We start from the raw sequence: 17,672 nt of genomic DNA on the forward strand, positions 1-17,672 counted from the left end.
GAAAACCAACATAGTGCGTTTGCGACCAGCATGGATCCAGACCAGCCTGCGCAGGATCCATGCTGTTCGCTTTCAAAGCCTATTGCAATTAGAGAAACTGTTAGCGAACAGCAGGGATCCTGACCAGACTGCGCGGATGCGCAGGCTGGTCTGGATCCATGCTGGTCGCAAACGCACTATGTTGGTTTTCTCATGGCGCGGCTCATATTATAATCATGGAAATTTATATGGTGGCAAATTTCTGCCACGAGACAGCTAGGTAACTATCACGATAATATTGTAAACTTTTCAAGAAATGTGTATGTTTTTTTTTTCTGAAAACATTTCAGCAAAACATGATGTTTTCTAGATTTTTATTTATTTCCTGAAACTATTTTAGCGCAGAAATAGTGCATGAAATTGCCACGAGATGCTTGGTAGCTATCACGATAATATTTTTGAACTTTCCGGTAATGTTTAGCCTTGGAAAACATTATAGCAGTAAATTATTTTCTTCTAGATACACGTCTTATTGCCATAAAACTGTTGGTTATTAAGATAAAATTTCCAGAAAAGTTCAAAATATCATGATAATTTCTGAAAGTATCGAGATAGCTGTCTAGCTCATAAGTGGAAACTACGGGCACTTACGAAAAAAGTCGTACATTAATAATATTTACAGGAAACTTTCTACTATTGAGATAATCTTTTCCGAAAAGTATAACTTTATCAAGATAATTGTTAAAGTATCGCAATAGCTATCTAGCTATCTCGTGGCAGAAATATGCCATCGTATGGAAATAATCTAAAATTTGAAAAAAAAAATAATCCTTGTAAATATTTGCCGGTGATATGATAAAGATAAACACAGTAATACAATGAATTTTCTATCTTGAAAAAAAGCAGATCTCGCTTTTTTTTATCGATCGCAAATTTAGCGTGTGTGTGAAATTGTGTCAATAATGTATTGATTAAAACAGGAGAAGAAACATATAGCTAACACGTTTTCATGAAACAAACAGATGTTTCCCGTTCAACTGAATGAATACGTCTTGAAAAAAAAGCATGTGTAAATGTAACGTCAACATTCCTTTTAAAGTAAAATAATCGTTTTTCCTACTTTGCAATTTCTGTTACAGAAGTGTTAACAATAAGAATTCAAGTACATTTAGGCTAGATGTATTTTCTTGTTAGATTTATTTCAAATATAATGTATGAAAAACATATACACTGAAATCTAGGGTCTTATCTCTAAGAATAAATTGTATATTTGTTTTAACAATGATAGATGCATTTAACCCTTACCCTGCTAAATTTCTAAAATGGACTAAATTTGGGCAGCATCACTTATTATTTAAAGGGGTGTTCGCTGAAAATTTACAGACTGAATAGCGAACAGTGCGGACAAAGATCAGCCTGCACGGACGTGCAGGCTGATCTTGGTCCGCACTGATCGCAAATGCAAAATCGCTTGATGGTTAAATTACAGTTAAAAAGTGTGAATACTAAAAATAATACTAATATGAAATGAATACGATAAATCACACTCTCGAACGATACTATCTGATAATAGCCAAACAATGGCCCTTCGACCGTTTTAAAAATATTTTTTAAAGAAAACATACCTTTATTTTATTTCGCCTCTCTAACATACTGCCGTTTGTTCTTATTTATTCCATAAACAATGCAGTCGAGTCATGGCCCCGGAAAATTAAAACTGTTCAGACCAACTTTTAGTAATTTTTCAATAATTATAGTTCTTTTGCTTTTCATTTGACATGAGTATTCTTTTGTACAAAATAAGAAGATTTTACTCTCATGTTGTGTCCTTGAGAAAAGCCTGATAACACAATGAGTTATTGAAATAGGATAGTTTTAAATTTATGCAAACAACGAATTGATGTCGTATAAAAGTGCGATTTAAAGGGTGGGGTTTTTTTTTTTTGCCTGTTTAGTTTTATCTTTTGTGATAAATGTACTTTAACCAAAACTTCAGTCACAGTGCTTTAAAGTATATATAAAGTACGTGCAGTTAATAGATTAAACTTGACACATACAAGGTAATAAAAATAGATAGCAGATGTCTTCAAAACACAATTTTATTTAGACAAGAAGTCTAATCTTGACAAGCTGTCATTTAACCCTTAGCCTGCTGGCGGCAAAAGATTTTAACTTTGCAACCAGTGCAGCAGGTTGATCATGGTCTGCACCGTTCGCTATTCAGTCAGTAAATTTTCAGTGAACACCCCTTCGAATAATAAATGGTATTGCCCAAATTGAATGATAGGCCAGTCCATTTTAGTAATTTAGCAGGGTAAAGGTTAACAATCTCGCACTATGAAAACACGACTGACTTAATACTTTAACATATCGTTTTTGTAACTTCCGTGTCCATACGAATGGATTAATATTCTTGTCAGTGACTGTAACCTTACTTGTCACGAATAAATTAATTTTCTAATTAAAATACTATAGTAAAGAAAGTATTTGGAGGAACGCAACAAACTGTTACATTGACAAAGTGCACAGTTATCTCCGTTTGTAATTAAAGAATTACAGCCTCTCGACCTTTTACCTGATTCTTCTCCAAAGTATTTGAAGAACACACACTTTCGTTATCTAGTTGCGATCTGAGTATTTCACGGCCTTCTTCAGAAGTGATATAAGTGGCCTATTTCACTTGAGCAATTTATTTAAATATAACGCCATGTTATCAAACGCAGTATGAAGCCACTACTGACCAAATACTTAAACATTTATATAGTTTTTATAACTTACATGTCCATAAAAGTAAATAGATAATGTGACTTCTTCAAAATGTTTGATTTGTTATCATAAAGTTGCGATTTGAGTATTTCACAGATATAAATGGCCTAATTCATCGGAGCAGTTTATAAACATAACGCTATAATGTTATCAAACGCAGTACGAAATCAGTATTGACCAAATACCTTAAGATATATACCAATTTTATAACTTCCATGTCCATAAGATACATTGTGTTCTTCGCTCCCAAAGGATCTTCTCACAGATTATGGGGGCGAGGGACAGTAAATTCGAAAATTCCACAAATTGCGCTGATACCAGTGCGAAAAAATAATCATGAAAACTCCAATTTTGATAAATTAAAGGCAAATTTTTGGCGAATGTATTGCATAGACTTAGCACTTCATAATGTGACATTTTCAGCCTGCCGATTCTGTTGCTTCTGTGATAAAAACAAGTAAAACGCAGGTTTCAGGACACTAAATTTTGAGGCAAAAATGGCCCAAAATGCACACCTTGCGCGACCTGTACCGTATTATCTGCAAATGATTGACCTAAAACCACATGTACATTTTTAAAGTATGTTGCCAGACGAAAATAATGGTGGGAAGAAAAGTGTCTCATAACCGTTTACTTTTTCCGCAATTTTATGCTGAATCTGGATGGATGAATGACCGTTTCCATTTCGTCCGAATTCCGTTACCTCAGGTAAGATTTTAGACCCGGCCGTCTACACGGAGCTAGGAAAATCGATTCAAGCACATATTTACTTTACACAATAACTACTCGTACGCAGGAATCCTCAGTTCTATAAACATCATAAATAACCAGTTGAATATAAATGCTACGGTGGTATGTTTAGGACATGCAATTATTTTTTTTAGGATTAAATTATTTTGAGCGATCAACATCTTATCTCGTGCGCACGACATCTTATCTTGAGCGATCAACATCTTATTTCGAGCGATCAACATATTATCTTGAGCGATCAACATCTTATCTTGAGCGATCAACATAATATCTTGAGCGATCAACATCTTATCTCGTGCGCACGACATCATATCTTGAGCGATCAACATCTTATTTCGAGCGATCAACATCCTATCTTGAGCGATCAACATAATATCTTGAGCGATCAACATCTTATCTCGTATGCACGACATCTTATCTTGAGCGATCAACATCTTATCTCGAGCGATCAACATATTATCTCGAGCGATCAACATATTATCTTGAGCGATCAACATCTTATCTCGAGCGATCAACATCTTATCTCGAGCGATCAACATAATATCTTGAGCGATCAACATCTTATTTCGTGCGCACGACATCTTATCTTGAGCGATCAACATCTTATCTCGAGCGATCAACATATTATCTTGAGCGATCAACATATTATCTTGAGTGATCAACATATTATCTTGAGCGATCAACATCTTATCTCGAGCGATCAACATATTATCTTGAGCGAACAACATCTTATTTCGTGCGCACGACATCTTATCTCGAGCGATCAACATCTTATCTCGAGCGATCAACATATTATCTTGAGCGATCCACATATTATCTTGAGCGATCAACATATTAACTCGAGCGATCAACATCTTATCTCGTGCACACGACATATTATCTTGAGGAATCAACATCTTATCTCGAGCGATCAACATAGTATCTTGAGCGATCAACATATTATCTCGAGCGATCAACATATTATCTTGAGCGATCAACATCTTATCTCGTGCGCACGACATCTTATCTTGAGCGATCAACACCTTATCTCGAGCGATCAACATATTATCTTGAGCGTTCAACATATCATCTCAAAGGATCAACATCTTTTTTCGAGCGATCAAAATATTATCTTAAGCGATCAACATCTTTTCTCGGTCATCTTATCAATATCTATTAAGGACCTTTGTGTGAATTCAGATCATTAGTAAAAACATACGGCTGCCACCGTTTTTGTTTTTGTTTAGATTATACTTATAACCGTTTCACATGTTTGCAGGGTTAGACATTTAAATACGGAAACTGATAAAAAAGGCAGCAAAAAATCAGTGATGATGCAAAGAAATAAATTTAAGTCCTTGACAAAAAAAAAGTCTGTAGGTTTCGCATGCTATGGAAGTCCTGGAGGGACAATTGATTTCCGTACTTCCCACTTCTGACTTCTAACTTTTGCACTTCTTACTTCCAACTTCTTGACTTCCTACTTCCTACTTCTAATTTCCACACTTCTGACTTCTAACTTCCGCACTTCTGACTTCCAACTTCCCGACTTTCGACTTCTGATTCCCAACTTCCACACTTCTTACTAAAAGCAAAAAGTTGTCTGCACTTGTACTCGGTTTTATTATCACAAGTGTTCCTAATTTGGTGGCCGTTGGATGGTGAACTTTCATCATCTTTCACGGATTTACTTGACCAGACAGTGATTTTCGCTCATTTAGCTTTGGTGCGGCTCGAGATAAGATGTTGATCGCTCAAGATAAGATGTCGTGCGCACGAAATAAGATGTTGATCGCTCGAGATAAGATGTTGATCGCTCAAGATAATATGTTGATCGCTCAAGATAATATGTTGATCGCTCAAGATAATATGTTGATCGATCGAGATAATATATTGATCGCTCAAGGTAAGATGTTGATCGCTCGAGATAAGATGTTGATCGCTCAAGATAAGATGTCATGCGCACGAAATAAGATGTTGATCGCTCGAGATAAGATGTTGATCGCTCAAGATAATATGTTGATCGCTCGAGATAAGATGTTGATCGCTCAAGATAAGATGTTGTGCGCACGAGATAATATGTTGATCGCTCGAGATAAGATGCCGTGCGCACGAAGTAAGATGTTGATCGCTCAAGATAAGATGTCGTGCGCACGAGATAATTTAATCTTAAAAAAAATAACATATGTCCTAAACATACCACCGTAAAATGCCTTTAAAGTGCATCTATTTATTTTATTTAAAAACGTACCCGGGCCAAATGCGAAACTGGCCCCTGCCACTTTATAATAACTATCACAAAGCAGTCTATTAGTGTAAACTGTTTCCCCGTACTTGGACTCAGTGTTGTTATAGTTTTGGTCCTCTGGGATCCCGGAGGCCATTCAGTAGAGTTCCGTGTAAACCGGCCTTAGGGGAGCTGGGGGCTGTTGTACATTTAATGACCTTTCATGAACTGACACAAGTGCTTGCGTTTTATATATGCCTCTTGCATGGACCGGATGTCAAGTTAAAATCTATAACCGCTTTGACTGATGTTACTTTCATGTACTATTACCTCCTACCTTATCATCATAATTAATGAGCCGAACAATGCGAAAACCAACATAGTGCATTTGCGACCTGCATAGATCCAGACCAGCCTGCGCACCCGCGCAGTCTGGTCAGGATCAATGCTGTTCGCTAACAGTTTCTCTAATTGCAATAGGCTTTGAAAGCGAACAGCATGGATCCTGACCAGACTGCGCGGATGCGCAGGCTGGTATGGAGCCATGCTGGTCGCAAAAGTACTATGTTGGTTTTCTCATGGCGCGGCCCATATTGTTTTTGTAACTTCTGTGTCCATACGAATTAATTAAATATTCTTGTCAGTGACTGTAACATTGCTTGTCACCAATAAATTAATTTTCTGATTAAAATACTATTGTAAAGTAAGTATTTGGAAGAACACAACAAACTTTTACATAGACGAAGTGCACAGTTATCTCCGTTTGTAATCGAAGTATTACAGCCACTCGACCTTTTATTTGATTTTTCTCTATAATGTTTGGGGAATACACACTTTCGTTATCTAGTTGCGATGCCTTCTTCAGAAGTGATATAAGTGGCCTATTTCACTTGAGCAAAATTATTAATACAACGCCATGTTATTAAACGCAGTATGCAGCCACTATTGACCAACTACTTAACCATTTATAGTTTTTATAGCTTACATACAGATAAGAGAACAAAATTTATTGCTGCAAATAACGTTTCAAAGAGACAGTGTTTTATCTGCGTGTATGAACTTTGTTATTTACCGAACATTATCTGACTAAATTTTGTTTAAACTCTGTGTTACTCTAGAAAGAAACTATTAATAATATAAACTTAATTTATTTAAACTGTGTGAATACTTTTGAAGACAATACTTTGTGTTAACTTTTTACTTTGTGACATTTAAGCGTGCTATGATATCTTTGTTAACTACTGTTAAACATACGTTATGAATGATATTAAAAAAAATTTAAAAGTGACAGTGTCTGTTTACCGTGACCATTTCGTAACATTCATTCTTTTGATTCAATTAACAACAACAAAAAATACGTTTCTTTAAAGTTCTGTCGGTCAAAGATATATCGATCATACATTGAAATTTAAGAACTGATTTTTTTCGGCGTTCAAGCGAAATGAACGACATAATAGGATCGGCAAATCTGTGAATCGCGCAAGCAATACATGTTTAATTTGCCGATCTTATTCTGTCGTTTATTTCGCATGAACTCCGAAGAATAATTTATTCATTTTTCTAATATGATTAACAATGCTTTAATCGTCACAACGGTGTTATGTTGACGTCACGTCAACGTGATATTTAGCGCAATGTACGCATCAAGAAATAGCGCTTTCAAATTTCATGAAATATTTTACTTAATAACATATTTTAAATGAAATGTCACATTGCACAAATGTATTAATTAATTTACAAACATTCTGAGTTAGTTATTCGCTTTGCTGAATAATTCGCAATAATTTTCGCCCGAACTGAATTCTGCCGCAAGAAGTATTACCAGTTCCGGCCCTGGCGTGTATAAACAAAGACCTACTATTTGCGCCATGCGTGCGCGAAGAAACAGTTCCATCATATTTGATACACATTTTACAATAAAGAACATATTAGAATCGGAATAATTTATAGCAAAACAGTGTATAAATAGTGATAAAGCACTGTTTTGCTCTAAGTTATTTTTTAACTAAAATTTACATTATTATTTCATTTCCATTTGTAAATAAGGTTAATAAGGTTATGTTATAAATTGCACACATTTTGTTGTATTTAACATTAAAATCAGCTTTCCAGTCATTTACGGCTAGTTAACATTTTCAAGGTATCTGAATTGTTTCTTTCAAAATAATTGTTGTTAAAGGTAAATTTCATTTACCGTCGCTTTGTTATTGCTAACAGTTGCCGGTTACTTTTTCTGTTATCTGACAAGCAAATGCTACCCTTACAGACGTAACAAGTCTCTCAACAGTATACAAAGGAGAGATTACTTGGCACCATTTAGGTCATGCATAGTAAGACTTCAAAACGTGTTTCTGTATGGAAAATCATCTTGATTTGATCCGAATTCATTGAATCATCGTCGTACAACTGGATTCAACTCCTTTACTGTTGGTGTTCCTTGATAAACCTGCAAGTAAACAGCACAAGTGGACTCATCAATCTGCTTTGTGTGTGTGCCCCAACACTCATGGCCTCTGACAACACCAAGGATTAGTTTGTCAGCCAGTTGGACACCCTCATTAAAAGTGTCTTGCGACAGGAAGAACTGATCGTACTGGGCGATCTCAATGCTCGTGTAGCAAATGACAATGATGTTTGGCAAAACTGTCTAGACTGTTTTGGAGTAGGGAAGTACAGTGAAAATGGGCAAAGCCTGTTAAAGCTGTGTTCGTTTCACAAGCTCTGTTTGACTAACGACTGTTTCAGCACCAAGAAACAGCACAAGGTATCATGGCGTCACCCAGGGTCCAAACACCGGCATCAGCTTGACCTTATACTAACAGGACGCAGGCATTTAAGTCAATCTCTTATTTCCAGACGACTGTGACTCAGACCACTCAACTATGTGTTCTAGCACCAAGATAGGCTCCATAGGACAAAGCAGGAAGGAAAACCTAGAATCAATGTTAGCAAGACAAAGTTGCCCACTTGTTGTCTGAATTTGTCAGCCTTCTGAACTGGGCACCTCCCTTGTTAGAGACTATTACAAAGCCTTAACACAACAATGGAAAACTTGAGGAATGCAACATACTATGCAGCCATTACCATCTTCGGCAAGTAAACTGGATCTGGGGAGAAGTCCGGTCCAGAAGTCATCCGATGACTGGTTCGGCCACAAAAAATGACCCCTACAAGAGATGCTAAGCGCTCTGCCTTAAAGGCCTATAAGGATAAACCATCCAAGGTGACTCTCGGCTCTCCAAAAGCTGCCAGGAATACCGGTCAGACAGAAGTCCGAACTTTGGTCTGACCTTTGCAACTAAATCCAGTAATTCGCAGATACTGGAAACATCAAGGGCATGTACGGCGGCATCAAAATAAGCAATCGGACTAGGCGTGAAGAAAACAGCGCCCTCATCCAAGACTGGTGCAACTGTCGCCTACAAGGCCAAAGAACTTGACAGATGGGTGGAACATACTGCAGAGAAAACATGGCTGGGGGAAAAATTCACATTTTCACCTAATTATGTGCCTCACTCAAAAAGTATTTAAATGTAAATTCATGAAACTTTGCTTGAGTCTTTATCATAATGTGACCTTGCACACTTCGTATTCTTCTTGAGAATTGTAGCGTTTATTACATAGTTATGGCCCTTGAAATAGCCAAAGTAATGGATTTTCTGTTTGTGATGCTTGTAGCTCAAAACGTATATGGTATAGAATAATGAATCCTTTTCAGAATTTTTTTGAGGCTATACCCCATTAAGACTGCAAACATTTGAATTATTTCCCCTTATTTGTGACAAATGCACCAGTGGGGGGGGGGGGGGGGGGGGCACACCCTGTGTCCTATAGACACATTCTAGTTATTCTATAAACATTATACCTCGTGAGATTTATCTCACTTTTGCCATCTGTCACACGATTTGCGCCTCCATTTCAGTATTAGCATTTTTCATTGGAAATCATACAGATGCACAAACTCCAGCACAGTGTTACTTCATATAACTAGTAAAGTAGAAAAGTGCATCACGTATAAAACTGGGCTGAATTTCAGTTGTGTTATACCTTTCATTTTCGAATTTTGTTTTAAAAATATCTCAGCAGTTAAATATTCTGTTTTGTTTGTAAAACTAAAAAATAATGAAGTATAACACGTACAAAATTCTTTTTTTCTGGCGTTGTGGCACGCTCCCCTGTTAAAAATGTTAACATTAATAATATTTGTAAATGTTTGTATAGGTCGACTACGTTTTTTGAGCCGTGACTAATTTATGCAATACAGTTGATTCGCCAAAAAAAGGTAGGTTCTAGCCTTGGTAAGTTCACATTTTTTAATTTTTTAATCGTTTGTTTCAATAAACATTGCACACAATAAACAGCGCTTGAGAAAATTGTGCAGTCTGTGATCATCGAGCTTAACTCGGATTCCGATACATCATCTATCACAGAGACTGACACAGCTGAAGAGTCGTCAACAAACACAGCAAGTGAAGTTGAAATTATGTGGCATGGATTAAATTGAAGAAAAGTAGCAAAATATATTAAAATATAGAAACAATGAAAATAAAATAAGTCAAACATTATTATAAAATATATAAAATGGTTTTTGCAAAGTGACTTCAAAGATTCTTGACTAAAATAATATAAAAATAATGTATACTAGAGACAAAATACGGTCGTAATCTGGGCTTGAACTTGCACCTCACGGTTTGTAATCATTACGCTCTACCAAATGCGCCAGCGATATAATCAAGTTCATGGTAGACAAAACATATTATCAACTTACTCTATAGAGATTTTTCAGCCAGGTATGGACCGAATATCGACATAACCCAATTTAAAAAGTGTATATATGTCATATATGAAATTGTGAATTCGTGAAGTGGAAATCATGAATTCAGGAAGCAGAAATCGTGAAATCGCGAATTCATGAAGTGGAAATCGTGAAATCAAGAAATCGTGAAGTTTTTTCGTGAAATCGTGAATTCATGAAGTGGAAATCGTGAAATCGTGAATTCAAGAAGTGGAAATCGTGAATTCAGGAAGCAGAAATCGCGAATTCATGAAGTGGAAATCGTGAAATCAAGAAATCGTGAAATCATGAAATCGTGAAATAAAGAAATCGTGAAGTTTTTTCGTGAAATCGTGAATTCATGAAATCGTGAATTCATGAAGTGGAAATCGTGAAATCGTGAATTCATGAAATGGAAATCGTGAAATCAGGAAGCAGAAATCGTGAATTCGTGAATTCATGAAGTGGAAATCGTGAAATCAGGAACCAGAAATCGTGAAATAATGAAGTTGAAATGTCACCACGGGTCTTTCGTAATCGTATGAAATGAACCGGTGTCATACCTGTGCAATGCGCGTTTCATACACTTAAGTACAATTATAAGATATATACCTATGATATCTGAAATTAACGTAATAATTATTATGCATGACTTATTATGCAAAACGTCCAATTCAAAAGCTTTTAGGCTTGAAAATTTAACTTTTTTTTATTTTTCATCAATCCTTTATCAATGTTTGACAATGTATCGGGTATTAAAAGTTATAATATTTATAACAAGGTTTTATTTCCATTTACAACAGGCGCACCTAGCCTTGTTCAAGGTAAGTCAATAGTTCTAATACTTTGATATTTTTCTCTTTTCTATCTTTAAAATTAACTAAAATCTGTGAAATGGCTTTTACATTTTCTTTTTGAAATATGAAGTTTTAGTTAAGAATTCTTTTTTTAAAATTTGCTTTTAGTGAAAGCGATTGTACCATCTTGCAGTGAATGGTAAAACTTTTGAAGATTACCAAAATTTCATCATAAAAGGATATAAAATTATGTTAACTGTCATCCACTTTTTATAATAAAACTTTAGTTGATATGAATCTACAAAGCATTTACAGTGAAATAAAAGTGCGCGTCTACAAAAGTAATTATCTGTGAAATATTTACTAAACTGTAGGACTAGGAGTACCTGAATCTACATTAGGCAAGTACAATTATTTTGATTGTCTCCCACAGTTTCAGATATGCATATGCAACAGAATTGTTTTATCAATTACTGAGCTAGCTAACAAATTACACTAAAAAGTGGAACATCTTAATTGAACGACTGAAACGTCGAGATCATATTTCTTCAAAAATGTCCTCCTTAGTAAGAGTCTGTAATAAATGCGTTAATCACACAGCAAAATATATAAAATAAGACAGAAGAAAGTATCGGTATTATATAGCTAACATACAAAATATGAATTTATATAGTATTGACTGAAAATATTCAATATTCTATACACGTTGGGATTTTTAAACAAAAATGTTTGGATAAACATCAGAAGGTTTAATACCATGAATTCAAAAAGTGACTTGTATGTTTGAGGTCATTTGAAGATGTTTGAAAATATTCATTAATACTCGTACAATGTATTTCTATGTTCTTTTTACTAAATAGAATGTCATTGCTCAGTACTTGTATTAAGGTTTAGGAGTATATCACCAAAACACAGAACTATTTTATAAACGAATAACATCGTTACCAATATTTTACTTAACCATTACATGTTCTGCCGTACTGTCCCGTACTGAAAATATTCTGAAAAAGTTGTCCCCCTTTGAAAATGAATGCCATTTGTAAAGAAATAAAAATAAACAATTGCTGAAAACTGTGTTCCACTTAATTATGTAAAATTTCAACACTCGCATGCGATTGCAAATGAATCAAAACTAACATGTGTACCAGTTCTTTGAAAATGGTGAGTTTTTGAAGGCGTTTGACTGCCCGGAAGTGGGTCCCATTTAGAAAGTCTTTTTTTCGGAATTCAATGTTTATTTTAGTATACTGACACTTGTTGTGTTGTTTTTGTAATGATAGCGTGTATATTACTTATATTACTCTACAAAACAAGTGTCAGTATACTGATATAAGCATTGAATTCCGAAAAAAGAACTGTTCAAACAGGCCCCACTTCCAGACAGTCAAGCGCTTTTAAAAACTCACCATTTTCAAGGAACTGTTTCACATGTTTGTTTTGATGCATTTGTAATAGCGTGCGAGTGTTGAAATTTCACATAACTAGGTGGAACACAGTTTTCAGCGATTGTTTATTTTTATTTCTTTACAAATGGCATTCATTTTCAAAGGGGGACAACTTTTTCAGAATATTTTCAGTACGGGACAGTACGGCAGAACATGTAATGGTCAGGTAAAATATTGGTAACGATGTTATTCGTTTATAAAATATTTCTGTGTTTTGGTGATATACTCCTAAACCTTAAGGTAACCGTTATATGATTTGATATGATAGTTGCCTTGCAGGCAGATGAAAAAAAAAATAGAGTTTTTACCTCTACATCGATTTAAAAAACAACAGAAATGGGAAAAGCTAGATTATAAATGAAAAGTTAATCAAAAGTAAAACAAGACTTAAATTCTTCAATTTTCTATCTATTTATGATATACGTAAGCTAGGTAACAATTTGTTTATATACCGTAAGATACGGCATTACTTAAGGTATCTCGTATCTTAAGAGAAGACAGAGTTAATCAAAAAAATCCCTACGAGCAAGAAAAGGTTACCTTACGACTACCTCATGACTTAAGGGACCTTTGTCTCGTAAAGAATATGGACGATATTAACGCTATTAGAGGACTACACACACTATCAACTGCCTGATTTGACAGCTGTCAACGTCATATAGCGAAGCTTGTTGACACAACATGCCTTTGGTTGTATAATCTACAATAGTATTGGTTTTTCACTTACCTGTTATTTTACCTGTGCAGACGATATTTTCTTATTTCCAATTTGACATGAATGTATTACACAAAAAATTGTTGCACATTCCAAAGTTCAGAGACAGTTATTGCAATCTAAAATATCCTATGTGTAGAAAATTGTTTTTAAAATTAAATCCAGAATTTCTAGGTCATATAATAGTTTCATCCTCAACTTAGCAACACGAAATAATCGTGCTTAAACTTCAAAGGGAACTAACTAGTACCCTATTGTTGTATTTTAAGAACACGAGTTATTTATCTTTAGACATGCAATCATATTTTGGAAATTGATCAAATGAGTTTTGTTAAATATTATGACATAGTATATATATATAGTTTGTTATCTGACCATTTTCATCCCCGTTATGAACCTACGATTTTATAGAAGGAGCTCGTTATTTTTCTTGTTTATAGAATGTTATAACAAGGCAAGTAAACTCTACATTAGCACTACTATATTTCTATTTCTTCTTCTTCTTCTTATTATTATTATTATTACATTGTACAGATTTCTGTTATAGAATACTGATGTCAAGTTATTGTAAATATACTGATGGACTGTACTAAGATTATGTATAATATTCAATTAAAGCAAGTAATCTCTATGTATAAATGTAAGCAGCAAGTTTATTTACAGTCACTAGAGAGTTTGAGATTTCAACCTTCGCCTTCCCCTTCAACGTCTCTCATATATATTTGGGGTAAAACGTCACCGATATGCGTGTACTTTATTTATATCAGACGTTGCTACTAAAGTTTTCCATGTAATATCAAGTAAGCCTAAGACTTCTCTTTATTAATATGTGAAATAAAAAGCTTAATTTCAGGATTTCTGCTTATTAAGTTATTCGATTATGCATATGTATAATTAGACTAAATTTGATGCGAAACACTATCAATAAGTATGAGAATAATGAAGTTTTGTATGGCTAATGATTTTAACTAAATACATTGAATTGAACCTGGAAGTAGATCTATGAAGATATCAACTGATTTTGAGAAACTTTGAGATTTTGTTCAAACTTTAACTTCTACGGCATATTTGTGTCCCCAGGCTATATCGATTATAACAGATGGGCCTTTTTGTCGTATGAAGTGAAGTTTTGAACGTCAGGAGATGTGATATCACAGAAGTCAAAACTTCAGTCTTTTTACATCTACTCTGTCCAAAAAAGCAGAGCACATACTCTGCATCAAAGACTGAAATCTGGATGGAGGCGCCTGACATGACAGTCATTTTGCTTGAAAAATGAATAATAACGCGCGATTATCATTTGGTGGAACATTTTATTTTTACTTCCAAATAAAATTAATCCGTTTCTGTCGGACACTTAATACAACAATTGCGTTTTAATCATAAACATAAAATGGTAATAGTAAGACGAAAAATTCTTCTGAAGTATCAGACAATTTCAGATCTATGATATTATGATGCGAGAGGTTTCCTGTTAGCCGTATGGGATAACTCCATTCTTTACATGCACGGACCCAGAGCCTGGAAAAGGGGCACTGTGGGTCAATCCCCCCTTTGATTCTTACATTTTACAAAGAAACTCGGTCTTGAAACTCGGTGTGACAACCCCACCCCAACCCCTGAAATGGATGAACCCCTCTTTAAAGTTGGTGTCCCTCTGACCAAATTCCTTGATCTGCACATGCTTTACTTATAAAATGGTGTATTCAAACAAATACGTGTATATGGCCACATGTTATTTTGTGCAACCATTTTCGTCTCCACCTAACATCTCTTGACTGTTTCGCTAGACAATTGGTGACTTCGCACGCTTATATTGTGCTGTCTGAGAGTTTGGCACTATACAGAGTCATACAGAGTGTCATGATGCCAAAACGTATGACATCACGAGAATATACTACATTTGTTTCAAATCGCTTGTTAAATGTATTCATAAATTGTTTATATTGGCTTATGTAATCATCGCGCCTTTTAAGGAATTCGATGTACAAAGTACCAATTCAAAGTAAAAATAACCTTTAAGAAAAACTATGAAATACTAGTCAACAGCATGACGGATGAATCTGTCCTTTATATTTTATGGTCATGTCTTTTGTGTTTGCTTTATCGCATATATTAAACTTAAGTTCAAAGTATATCGAGAAATTCATTTGTAATAGTAGGTGTCTCATGTTTTTGTTTAAAAAATATTAACGGTATTATCTTTCAAGAACACCATCAACAACAGAATACATTGATATGATTATCATTTTTATTTCCTCTCATGTATGATTTACAATCATGCATTGTATACTGACATCATTTCATATAAAACCTAATTGTCGGAGCAACACCAACGAGTTTTTACAGTGTTCACATTGTTTCCTTTTTTTCTACCGTGATCGCACTAATATCCATGCGTTGATTATATTAATTGAAATGTGTTTATTTAATTTTCATTTTAAAAACTTCTTGTAAAAGTCCTGCCCTTTCGGACAATTGATAATTATCAAAATGCACGGAAAAAACGATCACATTTACGGATAAATTGAATGGGCGGATTAAAAGAAGTAAGGTTCATTCTAAAGTTTAAAATCTCAAAGAATTTTAATCGAACTTCAACTTCATACGTTAACTTCGCAAGAGACGTTGAAGAGGAAGGCGAAGGTTGAAATCTCAAACTCTCTACTATTTTAACTTCACGTTATGAACAGAGAAGGTCTGAGTATTCAGTATTGGTTTAAAATCCAAAAGATGGTATCAGTAAATTCTGAGACATGTATATTTTTCTTCAAATAGTCAAATTTTACTCATGATTGTTGGAATTAAATGTCTCATTCAGGGAATTAGTTATATTTAGTTTTTATTTAGATATTATCTTTCAATATTTTATTTTAATTTGTTTTTTCTATGTATCATTCTTGTTAGAAGTAGTCCAAAACTGTTGTTCCCTTGTCTGTCTTGTGCCAAGCACGTACATAGCATTGTTTATTACATACACTGTCCAGTGGTTGATAGAAATGAAACCAGTCGACTTTACCCCAATAGGTGTGAATGATTTAACTTCTTATCGATCTACCATTGGACTGTTTAATATTAGAAAACAGCGAGTTGTGAGGCGAGTTGTATTTCAGTCAAGTCTTTTAGTTTTGATTATTTGGTTCATAATTAGAAATATATATCACCTGTTTTATCTTCTTAGACTCCATATTGCGTATTTTCAACATAGTACACTAAATCTTCAATTCACTAGTATTATAGTGCTTCATATATGTAGTAAATGCGAAATGTATTACTGTCTAGAGAAAATAACGTTGTTTGATTCTCCTATTTTAAATAATTTATATTACGTTGTAGTACTGAAAATCTTATTGTTGTTATGTGGAGATGTTGAAGTGAATCCAGGACCTTTTAATGCATCTTTGTCTATCTTTCATCAGAATATACGCAGCATTAGAAACAAATGTTAATACATAAAAACTAATTTCTTAGACTATGACATACTATGTTTTACTGAGACTAAGCTATCTCTTGATATTACAGGGGATGTTGAAATTAGAAGGTTTTTGATACTATTTACAGGAAAGATAAATCTTCTTAATGTTTGAACAAATTTTGGAGGCTACTGGCAATGCTACATTTGAAATATCTAAGCTCTAGACCTTCTGGTTTATTTTTAGAAAATTTTGAAGATTTTTCTATGTACAATTAAGTAACCCTATGGGGCGGAGTCAATTTGACCCGGAGGTCATGATTTGAACAAACTTGTAGAGGTCACTAGGCAATGCTACAAGTTAAATATCTAAGCTCTAGGCGTTCTGGTTTATTTTAAGATTTTTGTTTTTGAAGATTTTCCTATGTAAAATAAAGTGACCCCTGGGGCGGGGTCAATTTTGACCCCGGCGGTCATAATTTGAACAAATTTTGTAGAGGTCCACTAGGCAATGCTACATGTCAAATATCTAAGCTTTAGGCCTTCTAGATCTGGTTTTTTTTTAAACAAAATTTTTGAAGATTTTCCTATAGAAATCTATGTAAAATCAAGTGACTCGTGGTAATACCATACAGACCACCATTAAGATGAATGCCAAGACAGCAGTAACATCGGTCAAATAAATAAAACGTTGAGGAATTCCATAGGTGCTGTTTAACATGTCATTCTAATGATGTAACAATTTTCATGGATCATGGGAAATGAATATTCTATTCAGAAGGACAGTGCAGGTTGTTGTAATGCTAAAAAAACTGCTTGTTGGATTGT

The 17,672-nt window shown here is 34.5% G+C and overlaps 1 protein-coding gene across 2 annotated transcripts in view; it reads right to left on the bottom strand.

The window, feature by feature from the left end:
• Positions 1-13,585, bottom strand: part of LOC123536141 (beta-hexosaminidase-like) — a 47,465-nt gene extending 33,880 nt beyond the window's left edge. Inside the window, exon 1 of one of the 2 annotated variants that reach the window (XM_045318984.2) lies at positions 13,445-13,585. The gene's annotated coding sequence lies outside the window, so the exon portion shown is untranslated. Of the gene's footprint in view, positions 1-1,604; positions 1,728-13,444 lie in introns of those variants that run through there. The other variant, XM_053527549.1, reaches the window with a different exon arrangement.
• Between the last annotated feature and the right edge of the window lie 4,087 nt (positions 13,586-17,672).

The sequence above is a fragment of the Mercenaria mercenaria genome, chromosome 17 (assembly GCF_021730395.1).
Source record: "Mercenaria mercenaria strain notata chromosome 17, MADL_Memer_1, whole genome shotgun sequence".
NCBI classification, from domain to species: Eukaryota; Metazoa; Mollusca; class Bivalvia; order Venerida; family Veneridae; genus Mercenaria; species Mercenaria mercenaria.